This window comes from Myotis brandtii, unplaced genomic scaffold, assembly GCF_000412655.1.
Source record: "Myotis brandtii unplaced genomic scaffold, ASM41265v1 scaffold397, whole genome shotgun sequence".
Lineage (NCBI taxonomy): Eukaryota > Metazoa > Chordata > Mammalia > Chiroptera > Vespertilionidae > Myotis > Myotis brandtii.
In genome coordinates this window covers 327,871-345,601 of record NW_005365229.1, presented here as the reverse complement: position 1 = coordinate 345,601, position 17,731 = coordinate 327,871, and the positions used below count along the sequence as shown (strand labels likewise).

The 17,731-nt window shown below is 48.9% G+C and overlaps 1 protein-coding gene across 1 annotated transcript in view; it reads left to right on the top strand.

Annotated features, from left to right (window-relative positions):
• The first annotated feature begins 7,090 nt into the window (after positions 1-7,090).
• The window catches only part of ABAT (4-aminobutyrate aminotransferase), an 80,889-nt gene continuing 70,248 nt past the window's right edge, over positions 7,091-17,731 (top strand). Inside the window, exon 1 of the mRNA XM_005872999.2 lies at positions 7,091-7,286. The gene's annotated coding sequence lies outside the window, so the exon portion shown is untranslated. The remainder of the gene's footprint in view (positions 7,287-17,731) is intronic.

Sequence of the window (17,731 nt, the reverse complement as noted above, 5' to 3'; positions counted from 1 at the left end):
CTGTTAATGCCATGTCAAGTTATTCAATAATTTCTCCTATAATTAAATGTCTAGACGCACCGGGCTGCCATCAACTCAGCTTGCACTCACTCTCTTTCAGCACAGCTGACCCTTGAACAGCATGGGGGGCAGGGGGAGGTGCACCAATCCCTCGCAATCGAAAATCTGAGTTTAACTTTTTACTTAAAAAAAAAAAAGTTTACTACAAGTCGCCTGCAGTTGACCCTTACCGGTAGCATAAACAGTTACTGGACACATATTTTCTGTTATATGTATAATGCACTGTATTCTTACACTAAAGTAAGCTAGAGAAGAGAAAGTGTTATTCAGAAAATCATAAGGAAGAGAAAATACATTTACGGTGCTTATTGAAAAAAACCTCCATTTGAGTGGATCTGTGCACTCAAACCTGCGTTGTTCATGGGTCGACTGTATATTATTCAAGAAAGCTAGAGGCGCGTCTTTCCTGCAACACTTGAATAAATGATGAGCACAGGTCATTAGCGGTGAATCGCAAAATACAAACAGTGAGAGCAAGTACACTGCCACTCCATAGCCCTGTATCCAAGATAGAGCAGTGTCAAACAGCAAACATTTCTTTCCAGCCTCCCTTCTGGTGTGTTGGCTTATGGTCTTGTTTTTGTGCCTCCACGAAATTACAACCAGACTGCCTATAAAATTTCACGGCCTTGTCTCTCCCATTACATGACTTCAGAGATCGTTTTCTTGCCTTTTTACATCACTTTTGGTAAATAATTAAGTTGTTATATCACAGCCACGCTGAGCAGTCCTCAGATGTTGGTTGTTTATGCTGTCCTCAGCCGTCCATGCCTCTACAGGACACGGCTCCGAACATCTCTGAGCAGACTATTCCTTATTTAGGATTACCTGCATTTGCTACGTTTCTGGAGGTGGGATTATTTGGGGTTCAAAGATTTAACATCTCCTGATTCCTTGTGGCTACACTGTCTCCGGTAGTGTCTGCTTGGTGAGGGAGCCGGGGGTGATGTTCTGACTTCAAGATCTGAGGTCAGAAATGCAAGTAGCATGACTCCTGGTTGGCTGGCTGGCTGGCTGGCTGGTTGGTTGGCTTTTCTCTCTGGACGCTGGCTGGCTGGCTGGCTGGCTGGCTGGCTGGCTGGTTGGCTTTTCTCTCTGGGCCTCATTTTAGAGAGAGGAAACTGATTCACACCTAACACACACGGTCTATTTCATAAGCAGTTAAGAGCGAAGGCGGGCTTCATAGTTCCTGTGGCAAACGATGCTGTTTCTTGAGAAGAGCTCTGGCAGCGAATTGACCACATTTCTCAGTAGAGCCTCTATTATCCTTCGGGTTAGGACTTTGCACACAACACGATGTCAGTAATTGCTTTGATAGTTGAGACGGCTGTGTCTTCTTTGCCAAGCCCTCAGTTCTCTGTAAAATGGGAATAGTAAAAATTCACTCCACAAATATCGATGTGCCCATCATGTGTGCCCGGCACTGTGCTGTGTGCTGGGACACTCCATCTCTGGTGAATGGGGAATAGCATGGAAGACATGCATTAAGAAGATATGCACACACATAAATGCACCACGTGCAAACTGTGATAAGTGAAAAGAAGCAACACGGGGAGCTATAAGAAATTATAGCAGGACAAACGTATGTCCATGAGGTGCAAAAAAGCTCCTCTAAAGCGTTCACATGAGCTGCTTGAGACCTGAGGAGCACATAGAAGCTGGCCAAGGAGGAGTGAGGGAGGCAGTCCAGGCAGCAAGAATGTCCAGTGCAAAGGCCCTGAGGCCACAGGGCTATGTACTTGCCAGGAATCAGAGGTAGAGGTGGCCAGAGAGAATAAGCGAAAGCCAGAGGGGCGTGATGTGAGAGAGGGAGGTAGGTCTGACGTGGGCAGCACTCAGAGGCCTAAGGAAAGCCTGGGGACCAACTTTGATCTGTAGAGTGAGAAGCTCAGGATGCGGAGGCAGGAAGATGACTCTGCCCCTGCAGTGGTGAAAGATGACCGTGCTGGTCTGGAGCAGCTCATGCAAATGAGGGGAGAAGCAGGTGAATTGGAGACATATTTTAGAGGCAGCTGAGAGTTCCCTTTCTTCCTCCCTTCTCTGGTTTCATCCTCAAGCTGATAACCAGGTAATTCTGGTCATGTTCAAGAGGTCAGTGCTAACATGTAGTTGAGTTTTATGCCAGTTTGCAAGAGGCAAGAGAGAAGCCTGCATTTCTGCGGCAGAGCCACGATTATGGAAGCAAAAAGCTGGCTGGGCTGAACTCAGGCGCATCCTAGCCAGGAGTTAGGGATGTTGGCAACTCTAGAGCATGCATCTTTCTGGCTTTGAACAGGATCATCTCAGAACCAGTCATAAAATCACCACCACCCCCATCCCCAGTAGACCATAGCCAGTACACACGTGCCATAATTAAAATCAGTGGTGGCATTTGGCCTGAGTGGGAGGAGGGTGCTGGAACCAGCTAGCCTTCCCACATGGATCCCAGGAAAGAATGAAACCACTACTGGGTCCAACAGGGACCTGCTCTGAGGGGATGCAAACCTGAACTTGACGGGTCCCTCTAACCCACCTCCCACCGAGACAAGAGGAGGCACACCAGTGGGGAGATTCGTTCATTGTCTGATTTATTATCAGTTCCTGAGGTCCCATGCTGGTACAAGGTTCAGAAAGTGTTGCATACTTTTTAACTAATGCTTAGTTGATCTTATGTATTGATTAATCAGATTGTTTAAAATTAAGTGCTACAAGTCAAATTCCTTTCTTGGGAGCTTAATTTTTACAGACCCCTGTGACCGACAATGTGGCACCAGGATATCTGGCTTTGGTGCGGCGACAGGAGGGGCCAGGTTTCTGGATGAACTTTGGTTCAAACTCCAGCTCCTCTGGTAATTAGCGCTAATCTTGGGCACGTTGCCAGAATCTACCTGAGCCTCATTTTTCTTGTTGGTAGCCCATCAGAGCACCTACTTCCCGGGGTCATGCAAATAGATGGAGTTAATCTGTGTGAAACAGTTAGATCAGGACCGGGAATATAGCAGGTGCTCACTAAATGGTTGCCCATCTCATTATTTAAGATTTAGACCCATTCCAGGTATATTTCAGCACCAGCCAAGCTGCATTCTCCAATAAGCCACACATCGCTACTGAGCACTGAAATGTGGCTAGTCCGAACTGAAATGTGCTTTAAACATAAACTACATATTGGATTTTGAAGACATAGTATGACAAAAAAATTATTAAAATTTTATTAATTCGCTTTTATATTGATCACATGTTGAAATGGTATTTTGGGTATAGCAGGTTAAATAGAACATATAGCTAACACTCATCCGTTCCCTTAACGTGGCCACTAGAAAATTTAAATTGCACACGTCACTTGCATTTATATTTCTTTTTTACAGCACTGATTTAAGAAGTAGGAAGGAATAAGAAAGGGGAAAAGCGTGGACTTTGTGGTCAGAATGGTTCGGGGGCTGTCAGGGTAGCATCACTCTCTTATGGTTCTAGGGAAGTCACTTAACCGCTGTGTGCCTCAGCTCTCTCTTCTGTAAAATGGGAGCAAGATTCCCTACCACCACAGGGTTGTTTTGGGGCTTAAATGAGATCATATATGGGAAGTGCTTAGCTCAGTTGTAGGCACGAAATTGGTGCTCAGACGAAAAAGAAGGTTCTAGCTTTGGTCACATGCGCGAGGGGTGTGTAGTGTTCAGAAGTGAGCTGAGCAGATCCTAAAGATGAATTAGTGTCAGTAACTCTCATTTGTTTGGCAAGGCGACGCTGGCATGCTGTTTCCATCTCTAGCACCGCCTTTGACCTTCAGAATGATCCTGGGAGGAATAGGCAGCCCCTTAGAGAGCTGGGGAGACGAAGGCCCAGGAGACCTTCAAGGTCTGAGCAGCCCCGGGTGTTCCCTCAGAACTTGTCTGCCTCCAAGGCGTGTTCCGGTTTTTGCTTCACCCTCTGGTTAGGTAGCGTCTGCAATTATGTCCTGAACAAAGCAGAAGACCAGCACCTCGCGCAGCCCAGCAGCCGAGGCCGACTGCCTGACGGTGCTGAGCTGTGTGTTATCGAGGGAGACGAGAAAGGCACTCCTGGGCCTCCTTTGCTCCCCAGGCTGGGGGAGAGCTGGTGCTGACACTTGTGTCAGAGAGGAGGCAGCTCATAAAGTCATGCGCCCTGGACACCTGGGTCCCCACTTATGTCTCAACCTGACTTCATACCCTAGTGAGGAGCTGCTGGGGACACAGGAGACCTCGTGCCCTACACACTCCTTTGCAGCTTCCTTAACTTAATACATTAAACAGTTTCTCATGTCAGTACGCAAAGCACGGCCTCTTTTTACTGGATGAGTGTTATTCTATATTATGAATGGACCCAAATGTATTTAGCCAGTTCCTCCTGATGGACATTTAGGTTGCTTTCCATTTGTATCAATGAGACAAACTTCTTCAAGTAGAGTTATGCTGAGAAAAATGGTCAGTGCATTTAAAATTTTATAGATTTTTGCCTGGCTCAGTGGTTGAGCATCGACCTATGAACCAGGAGGTCACAGTTAGATTCCCAGCCAGGGCACATGCCCAGGTTGCAGGCTCGATCCCCAGTGTGGGGCGTGCACGAGGCAGCTCATTAATGATTCTCTCTCATCATTGATGATTCTCTCTTTCTTCCCTTCCTCTCTGAAATCAACAAAAATATGTTTTAAGAAAAATTTATACATTTTGATAAATTGCTCTCCAAGATATTTGTATCAATTGATACCCCCACCAGCAATGTATGAGGTGCCAATTCCCCCACACCATCAACATGGCCATATGTTTCACGATAATAAGTCAGTGTGGAGAAAGCAGAGGGAGGGTGGGGTGGCAGCTGGAAGACCAGTCAAGAGGCTAGGGCTGCTGTCCAGCTGAGAAGAGATGGGCATCTGAACTAGGACAAGAGAGAGAGAGCGGAGGGGACGGAGACTAGGGTTAGTGCGGATGTAAAATCCCAGGGCATGGTGGTGGAAGGTGATGGGAGGAAGGAATCGAGGACGGATCTTGGGTTTCTGTCTTGAACAGATGGGTAGACAGGAATTCTGTTTACTGAGATGCTAAACACAAGAAAGGGAATAGGTGTGATGACGGGAAAGTGCTGGTTTGAGCTGAGAACATATGGGGCTTAATATGCAGAATGCCCTGTTGGAAGTATTCACTGGGCCAGGGAGGAAGATTCGGGGGGTGGGGGGGCGGGTTGCAGTGAATCATGTGTGGAAAACATGAGTGTGTGTGTGATCTCCCATGGATGGGTGGATGGGTGGATGAGTGAGAGGTTGGATGAATGGATGGATGGATGGACGGACGGACAGATGGACGACAGACAGAAATCTAGATTTTACTCCATTTAGATGGAATCATATGAAATCACTGTCTTTGTTCAAAAATTATCAAATACTTAATTTTACACAGGCTGCAGCACTGGAGAGGAAAGGGCCCTGATGGCTGTAATTTAATTTGGCAAGCACCAAAAATAGGATTAATGGCCCTGGCCAGTTTGCTCAGTGGTTAGAGTGTCAGCCTGAGGACCGAAGGTTTGCGGGTTTGATTCCTGGTCAAGGGCACGTACCTCAGTTGCAGGCTCGATCCCATACCCTGGTTGGGGTGCAAATGGGAGGCAACCAATTGATGTGTCTCTCACATCGATGTTTCTCTCTCTCTCCGCCTTCCTCCTTCCCCTCCACTCTCTCTAAAATAAAAGTAACAACAAAAATCAATGGGAAAAATATCCTCGGGTGAGGATAAAAAAAATAGAATTAATGGATAAGGGTAGATTTGGAGAAAGCAAGCATGGTAAAGAGGTTAACAGCAGAGCTAAGTGGTGGATACACACCTATTCACTGTCAAATTCAACTTTGCTCTATGTTGGAAATTTCCATAATCAAATCATGGGGAATGTTTTCCAGCGTCAAACGTTGGCAGTTTCATGTGTTTTCACCTAATATTTACTCCTCATTTGGGCAGGTCCTCACTTTGTAGCATCAACAGACCTGCAGTCTCCTTTGGCCTTTTTCTTCCCCGAGTTGGAGGCTGAAGGTCGGCGTTTCTCCCTCCCAGACACAGTTCAGGTTGAATTGCCCTAACGTGCTGATTACTGTGCTGAGTTTGCCGGTAGCTGGCTTGTAATAATTACAGATTTTCTCTGCGATTTGATCCCATTGGTTGCCGCGGCAACAGTGTAATAGCTCAACTGAAGCGCTGTCGCTGTGATTTAGAACCAACCCGTCTCTCTTGAAGCCTCAGGTCTGGGTGCCCCCACTTCCTGGCTGTTGTCATAGCAACTGATGAGTTGCACGTGACTGAAAACTCTGTGTCCCCCCCCCCCCCCCAATTCACCTTCCCCATCTTATGACCATTCCTACATCCTCTTCTGGACCCCTGTGGATAGGCATTGACCCCAGCTTGGGCTATAATGGGGCGGGGAGGGGGGTTATTGGGGGAAACTGGAGTCATGATTCCCCAATGTCATCGCCCCCCCCCTGCCCCCGGGGGTTCTGCTGGATTGTTGGAGCCAGAGCTGCCCCTCGCTCTTGGAGGCCCGAAGAGGAGTGGGCGCCCCTCAGAGCCCCTTCATGGCGGTGGCTGTCACAGGCTGGCTCTGCGGCAGCCACAGCCCTGGGTCCTGGGGAAGCCATTTAGGACTGGAAGCCTCGGATCTCTGCTTTGTGGCTTCAGGAGCTCCTGAGCCCCTTAGAGAAAAACCTAGGACGCGGCCCCTGGAAGAAGGGGGGAGGGCAGACAGCCCGTTTCCAAGGCCCCAGATTGGCTCTCCTCGGCTTAAACCCAGCTGAGCTGAAAAACACCGCTTTTTAGAAATCCGTGTTCTGTTTTCCTCTCTGTTTACCTCTTCTTTTTCTGTCTCTTTCTCTTTGTTTCTGTGTGGATTTTTCCTCTCTGCTTCTGCCTGATATCTCTCTCTCTCTCTCTCTCTCTCTCTCTCTCTCTCCCTCCCTCCCTCTGCCTCCCCCTCCCCTCCATCCCTCTGCCTCTGGCACTTGCTGGGAACCAGCTGAGCACATCCTTTTCCCAAATCTGCTTTGCTTCCAAGGAGTCCTTTCCTCTCTTGTACCTGAGCCCGTGCTCTGGGGACTGCCGGGAAGTCCGGGGCATCCTCCAGGGGGACCTGGGACCCAGCGGCGCCTCTTAGGATGGACCGGCCAGCCGTGTCCCTAGGACTCTGCAGGATGGCATAGAGGAGGCGTTTTAAACGGGCAGAGCCGGGCTGCTGCGGGACCCTGACCACCAGGCTCTGTGAGTGCAGGGGTGTGTGCGTACGTATCTTCCTGTATTTGCGTGTATCTGCCGCCATGTGGAGGTGTGTCTCAGTGTGTGTCAGTGACTACTGTCTGTGATGCTGGGTGTGCACATGTGTGTGCGCAAGTGCGCCTGTGTGTGACTTTCAGTCTGAAGGGCACACAATTGTACATGGCAGATTTTTCAAGGATGCTTTGTGGCGCGAGCACAGCTGGATGAGCCCCTTTAAAGTGGGAACAAAGTAAACAGAGATGGGTATGAAAATAGAGCTGAGGAATTGCTTTTGTCAGACATCTGCCTTCTGGCCCCAGGAAATGAAGTAAGGGTCACCTTGAAAAGGCATTTTTGCTCAAGCCCCCAAATAAATCCTTCCTTTCCATTCTAAGGGCTAAAGCAACATGCACACACCCCTTTCTCTTTGAAACTCAGGGGTATGGAAGGCTCCATCGGGGGGTCTCTGATGTGGGGAGCGTGGATTTGTAGTGAGAACCTCTTGCCTGGCAGCCTGGGTGGATTATGCCAAGAGCAGGTGTGAGGAAACTTAGGATGGCGACTCCTTTGCATCTTTCCCTGCAGTCAATGAGAGGTTCATTTTGAATTTTTTCACGGAAGCAGCCCATGTCCTAAGGGGCAGCAAGAAAAGGAGCAGGATCAGAAAACAAAATTTCATTTGCAGAACAAGATGTGGAAATCCCAATGACTTGCCTTTTAAGATCCTGCATTTGGTGGCTGAGAGCTGGCAGCCACGTCACCCCTGGAGGGAATCGCCTGCCCCTGAATATCTGGGAGATTTAGCAGCCTGTCACCCTGGGAGAATGCTGACCGTGCTGGGCACACCCTGGGCACCTTGGGGGCGAGGACAGATCCGGGGATGAGCCCAGCCTCGGGTAGCTTCCAGTCCAAGTAGGAACAGACCCTGACCACTCAGTGCGGCTCCCTCTCGCTCAGTCGTTGCTGCCACTCGCAGTTCCTCCAGGATCCACTCTCGTCCCCTGACGCCTGACCTCTGTCTGCAATGGTCCTACCACTTTGATCCACCTGCCAAAGCTCTGATCATGTCCCCTGTCACGGCTTCCAGGAAATCTGTAACTTCTACCCAAGTAGAACTAATGCTGTACGCCCTCCTCTGCCTGTCCAACCAAATACCTTGTACCCTCCAGACCCCTGTCTCCATTTGCCCGCAGCTGCAGTTTTTTTTTACAAAGACTTAAAGGAAAATATTGTTTAAAATGAAACACATGCAGAGTGACTGGCCTGGAATCTTAAAATGTCAATGTCATAAAAGACAATGCGGCTGAGAACTGTTTCCAGGTTAACAAGAGACGAAAGAGCCGAGCAGACAAAATGCACTGTGATGCTGGGGTGTGGAGCCTGGGTCCAGGGAGCAACAGCCACAGAGGATGTTTTGGGGACTAGTGGGGAATGTGAATATTGACCTGTATTAGATATCAATGATAAACTTCCTGAGCATGAAACACTTTGTATCTCAGATAATTTGTGCAGAGGTTTTATAGGAGAATGTCCTTGTTCTTTGAAGAAACAGGCTAAAGGACTTGGGGATGAAATTTAACAATGTCTGCAACTAACTCTCAAGTAATTCAGAAGATAGATGATAGGTAGGTAGGTAGATAGATAGATAGATAGATGATGGATAGATAGATAGATAGATAGATAGATAGATAGATAGATAGATAGATAACAGATGTGGCAGAGTATTGACAATTGGTGGCTCTAGGATTATGGTGGTTGCTGAGCTCTGCTTGCAACCTTCCTATAGTTGTAAAATTGTTTTAGTGCCCGCTATGTGCTGGGCACTTGCCTAGTGGTGTGCATGGATTGCCTCGTTTAATCCTGAGAGGCCTGGGAATGAGGGAGCTCTATCATACCCATTTCCCAGTTGAGAAAACAGAGACAAAGCCAGATTCAAGCCCAAGACAAAGCCCACATTAATTCCAGCACCCCACTGTCCCCCATTATTGTGAAATTACCGAGGATAGCTCAACAGTCTGGTGCCTTTAGAAGAAACATTTCTGTTTTGTGTCTGAGTGACTTCAACTCTTTTTGTGGTGTAGAGGTTAAGAGCACTGAATCCAGAGCCAGCGTGGGTTTGTATCCTGGCTCAGCTACTTGATGGCTGTGTGTTGTTGGGCAAGTCACTTAACCTCTCTGTGCTCCCATTTTCTTTGTTTCTGTGAGGGAGAATGAGATTAGTAACTACTTCGGAGGGTTGGTCTGAAAATTAAAGGCACTATTAATGTCAAAGGCTTAAAACAGGGTTTGGCCCAAAGTGATCAGTAAATGTCTGTTGTCGCTGTTGCTATTATTCTTCTCCTTGTGATCCCAGCACCCCGTCCACTGATAAATATGGAGATCTTTCTCTTCTGCACGTAGGACTGGCTTGCTTTCTAGACCTGGCCCCTGGGCCAGTCCAGGCCTCTGGCAGGCCGCCTCTAAATGGGAGAGGAGGGGAGAGCAGGGAGCCAGGGTGGGAGAGGTCAGAGGGAAAGGTCAGAGGTCATTATCCCACCTCTTCCCCATAGGACTGCCCTCCATAACTTCCCTGTGAACCAGTCACGTGAGTGGGCTATACAGACCTGCAAGGAAACACACGCCTGTTCGTGGGAGCCCACAAGCACAGGAGCTCGCCACAGCCTCCGAGATCCACCCCACAAGGCTGGAACCAGCCTCTTGTATTCTGTTTGTTTTGCATTGTTTTCGCCGCTTATACATGACATACATTGTAGCTGCTCTGCGTGAGCCAGAAGGAACCCAGACAGGGAGTGTTTATAAATTCACTCATGGCTCCTTGGTTCTGCCAGCCAGGCGTTCGCACACCTACAAAGCCACCCAGAGAGCTGACTGCGGAAGGGGGTGGTCTCGGTCCTGAGCGTGGGATGGATCCTCAGTCATCTTGGACCCCCTCCCATCCTACCCCCCTCCAAGGGGGTGGAAGGGAAAGGACTGTTGCCATAGTGGCCACAGAACCTAGGCTGCCTCAGTGGGACCTGCGGGCAGAACATTCAGGTTCCGGAGTACAGCATAGTGTTGAGCCATCTCTGAATGCCACATGGTGCTAGGTGCTGGGAGTGTGGAGACTCCTTGGTTGCTATTGAATTATGCTGATGACCCTCATCACAATGTAAAAATGTCTTCTTTCTTTGCTTATTTGTTGTCTGTCCCTTCCACTGGAACAGAACGCAGAGACTGCTGTCTGGTTCCACCACCCTGACCCGAGTCCTGCCAATTCAGTATTGTGTCTTCAGGCAGCCGGCCATCGGGAAATAGCAGTGCCCAAGTACGAACCCATGAATGAATGATGGATGGATGGATGGATGGATGAATGAATTAAAGCACTTCACAGGCTATAGGGAGAGACATAGATGTGAACAGATTGCAACATTACAGGTAAACTGGAAAAGCATATGTATATAAATTTATGTGTAATCTAGACATGACAAATGTTGACAGTTTTTTAAAAATATATATTTTATTGATTTTTTACAGAGAGAAAGGGAGAGGGATAGAGAGTTAGAAACATCGATGAGAGAGAAACATCGATCAGCTGCCTCCTGCACACTCCCCACTGGGGATGTGCCTGCAACCAAGGTACATGCCCTTGACCGGAATCGAACCTGGGACCCTTGAGTCCGCAGGCCGACGCTCTATCCGCTGAGCCAAACCGGCTAGGGCAAAATGTTGACAGTTTAAAGTAGGTGGTAAATATAGTCAAGTTCATCTGATGTGTTTGAAGATGTTCATTTAAAAATATATAGATTGCTAGAGAAATACAGGTGAGTGGCATCTAACCCTGAATTGAGAGTCAGGAAGGCTTCCTGGAGGAGGTGGCCAGAAGTGCACTATGAAAAGGTACAGAACAGTTAAGGGAATGTAAACAGAAGGAGAGGGCAGAAAGGGACATTCAACAAACATTACCACATGAACCATGACCTGGAGGCAGGAAAGAGAATAGTGTGTGCAGGTCAGTGTCAAGAGGGCAGGGAAGGACAGGAGGTACGTGTGGGTGGGGAGGGCCGTGTGCCCAGCCAAGCAGCTGGAGTTTATTCCTCAGATACTGGGGAGCCAGAGAATGTTCAAGCAGGAGAGCAACTGGGTCAGCTTTGTTACGTGAAAAACAAACTTGTTTTCATTTAAAGCCGTGGACTGTGTCTGCAACTCTTCTTGCCTGGGGGATGGCAGGCTTTTTTGTACATGCCTCAGGGAGTATCACTTCAGATATTTGCCTTTTTTATTCAGCAAATTTGTTTTTTCCCTAAAATGATCAGAAGTCATGAAATGGAGGACTGTTCTCAAAGGAAAGGAAGGGAGAGAACGCCTGCTGAGAGTCAAGGAACCAGGGAGGTTTGGGCGCCAACTGAATAAATTTCATCACAATTTATTTACTCCGATATTTGTCTCTGGGAGGACAAAGCATTCAGAAAGCAATTGATGTTTTGCATTTGATTGACGCAGTAGTCACGAGCACTCTGTGATGGGCTCTCCTCCCCAGGTTCACGGCCCAGCTCTTTCCTTGGTTCCCTGTTTTGTCCTCGGGGCCCCACTCCTTTCACTAAACAAGCTAATCAAGGCATTGTTGGCTGCACGTTCATGCTCCAGCCATCTGCCCTCAGTGTCCCATGGGAAGACACGGCCAACCATTGTCTAGTGGGTGGTTACATTTTATATTTCGGGGAAAAACACGTCGCCAGATGGGGAAGTAGGCTGGACGTGAGGATCTCTGAAATCCACACACGAGTGCCATCCAGGAGGCCTGGCAGTTTGGCCAGGGTCACATGATTGGCGGCCATTATGGCCACATCCAAAGCAAGAATGAGACTGGTTGAAATTATGATTTTTGGAAGCAATGAGTCAGGGTGCTTTTTCGTTGCTGTATCTTTGGGTCTCCCCTTTGCTGGCTCTCCTGCACCAAAATGCTTAAAGAATTGGCCAGCAGAATTGGGAGGCAAGAACAGATAGGCAAACTCTTTTTTCACAGATTAATGTTAAACACCCAGTGAGCACTGTCTTAAGCTACCTTGGAGCTACAAAGATGCCAGTTCTCTGGACCTTCCATTGAGTGGGACAGGGCTCCTCATGGGATTAGGGCGCCTGCACCCTGGAAGGGACAGTGAGGATGAGCGATCGGGTGTGGGAGAAGTGCCAAGTGTGGGCAGAGACTGGAATTGTTCCATTAGGGCAATCATAGGCCCCCTTGAATGAGTGTGTGGTCAGGAGACGAGGCTCTTCAGGAGGACTGTATACTGTGATCACTGTTGGTTTGAAGTTCTTCGTTCCCAGAAGAGACATGGGCGGGTCTGAGTCGTCTGATGAGGTTTCTGGGTAAGGACCAAAGCCACCAAACTGCTACTATGCCAAGATTTTGGTCTTCAAGCCCAGACCGCCCTAGTTCTAACTTAACTCCACTGTCTCCAGCTGTGTGTCCTTGTGCAAGTGGCAAAACCTCTCTGAGTCTATCCCCTCACTTGAAAAATGGGAATAGAAACATTTGCCTTCCAGCATTAGATGAGTGTGTTAAGCCTTGACCCAGTAGGCATTCATTCATTAAATTGTAGCAGATCCTTATATACACGCCTCAATCTCACTTGAAAAATGGGAATAGAAACATTTGCCTTCCAACATTAGATGAGTGTGTTAAGCCTTGACCCAGCAGGCATTCATTCATTAATTGTAGCAGATCCTTATATACACGCCTCAACGAAAGATCCTTTGAGTTGTTGGGAAGATACTTCGAAGAGACTGTAGGAATACTATCAGGCACACCCCCTAACTCTGATCTCCAACACAATGCTTCCAAGTCGCCCCTGTGCAGACCTTGAAGGAAATAAAGAGCTGATGTGTTGCATGCTGTGGTGTTTGCATACTTTGCAGTTCCTGGAGTTCTTAAAATGGGTTTTTCTCTGAACAGGAAATGCATCTCTTCCAATCGAGTTGACCTTATTTGTCGGTTTGTTGCTGGTCCATGGGACGCAGGTTCCAGAAGCAGAGCAGGACTTGGCCTTGTGCAGCTCGGTGTTCGGGGTTCCGCACAGGTGCTCCGTAAAGATTTGTGAACCTGAACAAACCGATTTTAAAGGCCGGACCTTCTGTGGCTTTGGCCTGGGGTAGCATCCTTCTCAAACCGAACTCTGTTCTTTCACTCCTCCTCTCTTGTGGGGCCAGAAATCCAGTTAGCTCATCGGCTCAAGGACGCTTCTTTCTGAATCTTTCCTACCCCAGAACAGAGGCTCCGTGTCTCACATTCAGACATTGGAAATCTTGTATATTCCTTTCCCCTTCACTTTGCTTGCTCACAGGCTGGGGGCCACGGCCTTGTGGGAGCGCTGTATTCATGCTGTCTGCACCCACAGTTTAAGTTCACCTCCCTCTTCCTGCTGGAGCCTGGGAAGACAGGCAGGGAGGCGGGGTGAACGGGGGCCCAGATGCCTGAGGGTGGACCAGGAGGGAGCAGACCAGCTCCTCCCAGGGAACCTGGGCCACCACACGTGCCAATAGCTCTTCCCAGCCCTTACGCTGTAGAAGAAATGCCTTCCCTCCAAGGTAGAGGGTTCTCTGGAAACTGAGACCGTGGCCTGCAAGGAGCCATCTTTTCCTGTCCTGTGTACGTTCTTCAGTTGGCCCTAACCGGGCTGAGTGCTGCATGACCTCAGGGGTAGGCTTCGTTCGTCCCATTTGACAGCTGAGGAAACTGAGGCCCTGATGAGTTGAACAACTTACCCAGAGTCATCAAGCTAGTACCATAGTATATAGCACATTAGGACCCAATTGCTGGCTCAGATGACTTTCTAAACAGCACCTCTGTCTTTCTTAGTCAACACTTGCCTGTTTCCAAGAATAGTTTTCCTCTCCCCTCATACAAGTCTCTGATGATTGTATGATGCCCCAAGAGGCAGATTATAGGAAATTAGGAATGCAAGGAGTGAGGGCTGGGGCCGAGCTGCAGAGATATAGGCAGGGGAGGCTGCAGAGATAGGCAGGGGAGGCGGTGGGAAGCCAGGTCTGAGATAAAGCCTCTGTCCCAGCACCATCCATCACAGCCCCATGAATGGGGCCCTGTTAGCCATTGCAAAGGCCCAGGGTTCCAGCTTTATTGGTTGCCATGGCGACCCCTGGCCTTGGCAACTTTTGTTATCGTGTATTATTGAGTGTGCAGAAAAGCCAGGGGCTGGAACTGCAGACTGGAAAGGAATGTCCCCAACCCCTGCCAGCACTTTTGTCTCTGCCCTGAGAGCAGATGGGAGAATGAGAGAGAGCATCTTTGGAGGCCCAGAGCGGCCCGGCGGGTCCGTATCTAGCCAGTGGTGCATGCAAAGATTTCATGTTCACAGGGCAGCATAGTGGAGAGATGAGTCAGACACCATCTTCATAGGGCGTTTGTGGAGAGTTTACTACTTATCCAATGATTACTTGAAGCCAGGCACTGCTCTGGGGCTGGGGATACTAGCAGGGGCCCAAGTCTCCGCCAGCCCCTGAGGTAGGTTCAAGTGGTATTATCCCCATTTTACAGATGAGGAAGCTGAGGCACAGAGAGGTGTCCAGGGTCACACAGCAAGTAAAGGAGGGTGGTTTCACAGTCAACACCCTGCACACCATGTCCTCAAATGGCTACCCTGGCTTCTTCCTCCCCGTACCTTTCAAAGCGAGAACCCTCCATTTCCAGGGCTACGGGGGCTGTGCAGAGCTGGGTCAAGTGCAGGGTCCACCATCCACCTCTTATGATGGTAGAGGTCAACCTCACCATAGGAGCTCCCCCTGTGCCCAGAACACATCCGTGAGGCTCGGTGTAGCTGTTCTGGGTGGGGCCCTGTCATGGGTGCAGAGCTCCTGTGAGAAATCAATGGCTTTTGAGCTCCGAGGCCTTGGGAAAGCCCATTACCTTCTGAGCTTGTCATACAAGGCAAAGTCTTCAATGACAGAAGTTACATGTGGAAGGTACATGGCACCTAGCAAGTGAGCAAAACATGGCAGCCGATCCTTTTCCGACTTTTATTCTCCCTACAGAGCAAACTGTAAGGGTTTATTTATATATCTGTGTTTTCCCTTTCACCGGAATCCTCTGGCCCTATTGATTTAAACCCTGCATTAGCCCATCCTATCCCGCCCTCCAAATGCAGGAGGCAGATAAGAGGGAGCAGAGAGAACTAATTAGCATTTTAATTAAAGGGAGAGGGCTGGGGAGAGGTGGGTCCACCAGAGGACTCTCTATGTGGTTGGACCAGGATGTTCCAACCTGTTTTGACCGAGACCTACAGTAAGAAACAGCACTGAATGTGTGAAACAGAAACTACCTCACTTGCCATGCACTCTGACGGTTCCTGTTCTCTTTTAGTTATTGATTGAATTCAAGTTCGCTTGCAGTTCCGATTATGCCGAGGAAAAGAGTCTGTCGGAGGCTAGCCTGCCGGTCACAGCTGTCAGTGCCTGCCAGGCTCCCGCTCCAGCAAAAGCTAGGACCAGGCTGAGGCCAGAGCCTTGGGCGGCTGACTGTACCCAGCTTTTCATGTAATAACCTGCTTGGATTTCATTACATTCTCTTCCTAATCACCTTTGTTTGTAGCAAAGGAAGCTCTGAGGGAGGGGAGGTTGACTCGTGACTAGAAAAGATTCTTGGAAATGCACTTTATTTACATTTCAAAAGCAAATTGATTTTAAAGAAATATGGTAAGTAAATACATGATGTATGGCCATTACGACTGTGAGAAGTCGCGTGCTGTGTAATGAGCCATAAAGAACCCAGGGGGAGACTAGGGTTTCAGACACCAGGAGCGCCAGCACCCAGCCTGTTTCCATTCTGATTTTGGCAGTGCCCCCAAGAGCACCCCCCACCCGGGATCCCCTCATTTCTCAGATCCAAGGCCCAGCAGATTGCAAAGGGCGTGGTGGGCGGTCTCCCGCCACTTCGGGGGTGGGAGTAGTGCGCCCAGGGTACCCAGTGACTTCAGGTTTATTTTAAAGAAATATGGTAAGTAAATACATGATGTATGTCCATTATACTGTGAGAAGTCACGTGCTGTGTAATGAGCTGTAAAGAACCCAGGGGGAGACTAGGGTTTCTGACACCAGGAGCGCCAGCACCCAGCAGATTGCAAAGGGCGTGGTGGGCGGTTTCCCGCCACTTCGGGGGTGGGAGTAGTGCACCCAGGGTACCCAGTGACTTCAGGTTGGGGGAGGGGAATATTGTTAAGTTGTTTTAACACAAATTTCAGACTGGCTCACACATTACAAATTTTCTAAAATATGTTTTTATTGATTTTTAGATAGAGAGGAAGGGAGATGGGGAGAGAGAGAGAGAGAGAAACATCAATGAGAGAGAGACACACACACACCTATTGGCTGCCTCCTATATGCCCCCAACTGGAGATTGAGTCTGAAACCCAGGCATGTGCCCTGACCAGGAATTGAACCAGCAACCTCTTGGTGCGTGGGACACCTCTCAACCCACTGAGCCACACCAGCCGGGCCGAGCTCACACGTTTTAATATGAATCCTCAGATCTACTTTAAAAGGCTGGTGGTGCTGTGCCCATTTCACAGCTCAGACGTGTTGAGTTTATTTGCTACATACATTGACTCTGGGAACTGTGCTGAGCTCAGAAAAACCCAACCCCCATTGTCTCGGGGTTTACACTTTTCTAAGTGCGATTGGAGTGTTATAGGCAAGAGAGTGATGTATGAATTGTTCTTTAAAAAGGTCAGGGGCCCAATAGAAAATGGATGGAAAGAGAGCAAGAGAGGAAGCCGAGGGGCCACCGAGCACATCATTGCCCTCGTCCAGGCGAGAGGTGGTGGCAGCCTGCACCAGTGCTGTTAGGAACTTGCCCCCATGCACGGGGCTGCAGGAACCCGGGCGCCCACCTCGCATGCTCCAGCAGTTCTGCCTTCCCTGTGGCCAGCTTGCATCTGAGGGGCTGCAGAGCATGTCTGCAGGGAGAGTCTGCTGCATGCTGGGCCCCTTTCCTCAGCGACCCCAGAACCTGCCCCTTAGCTTCCCTTCCACCGCTCTACCACTTCACGCCTGAGTCCTTGACCATTCCATGTCCTCTCGCCTCCGAGCCTTTGCTCAGGCCTTACCCCCCTTTCTTCTGTGCCTTATTGGCGTCGTAACTCCGCCAGGATGAATCTCTGTGTGTTCCCAGGACACCGTGCTCATACCTGCAGATAGTCATGATTCCATTATTCTATTCTGCCTTATACAGAATTAGCTGTTGACAGTGAACTGGAAAATTTTTATGTACTGTACATATCTTCCCAGGTAATTTTAAGAATTTATTGGCATGATGGGTAAAGCCACCTAGTATATTAAATTCTCCCATTCTCCCCCCTCACTCCTTTGCCACTAAATTATGAGCTTTGGAAAGAGAGAGCATTTTATTCATCCCATTTCTCCTGCGTCTAAATAATGCAGTGCCTCGCCTGTAACTGGAGCTA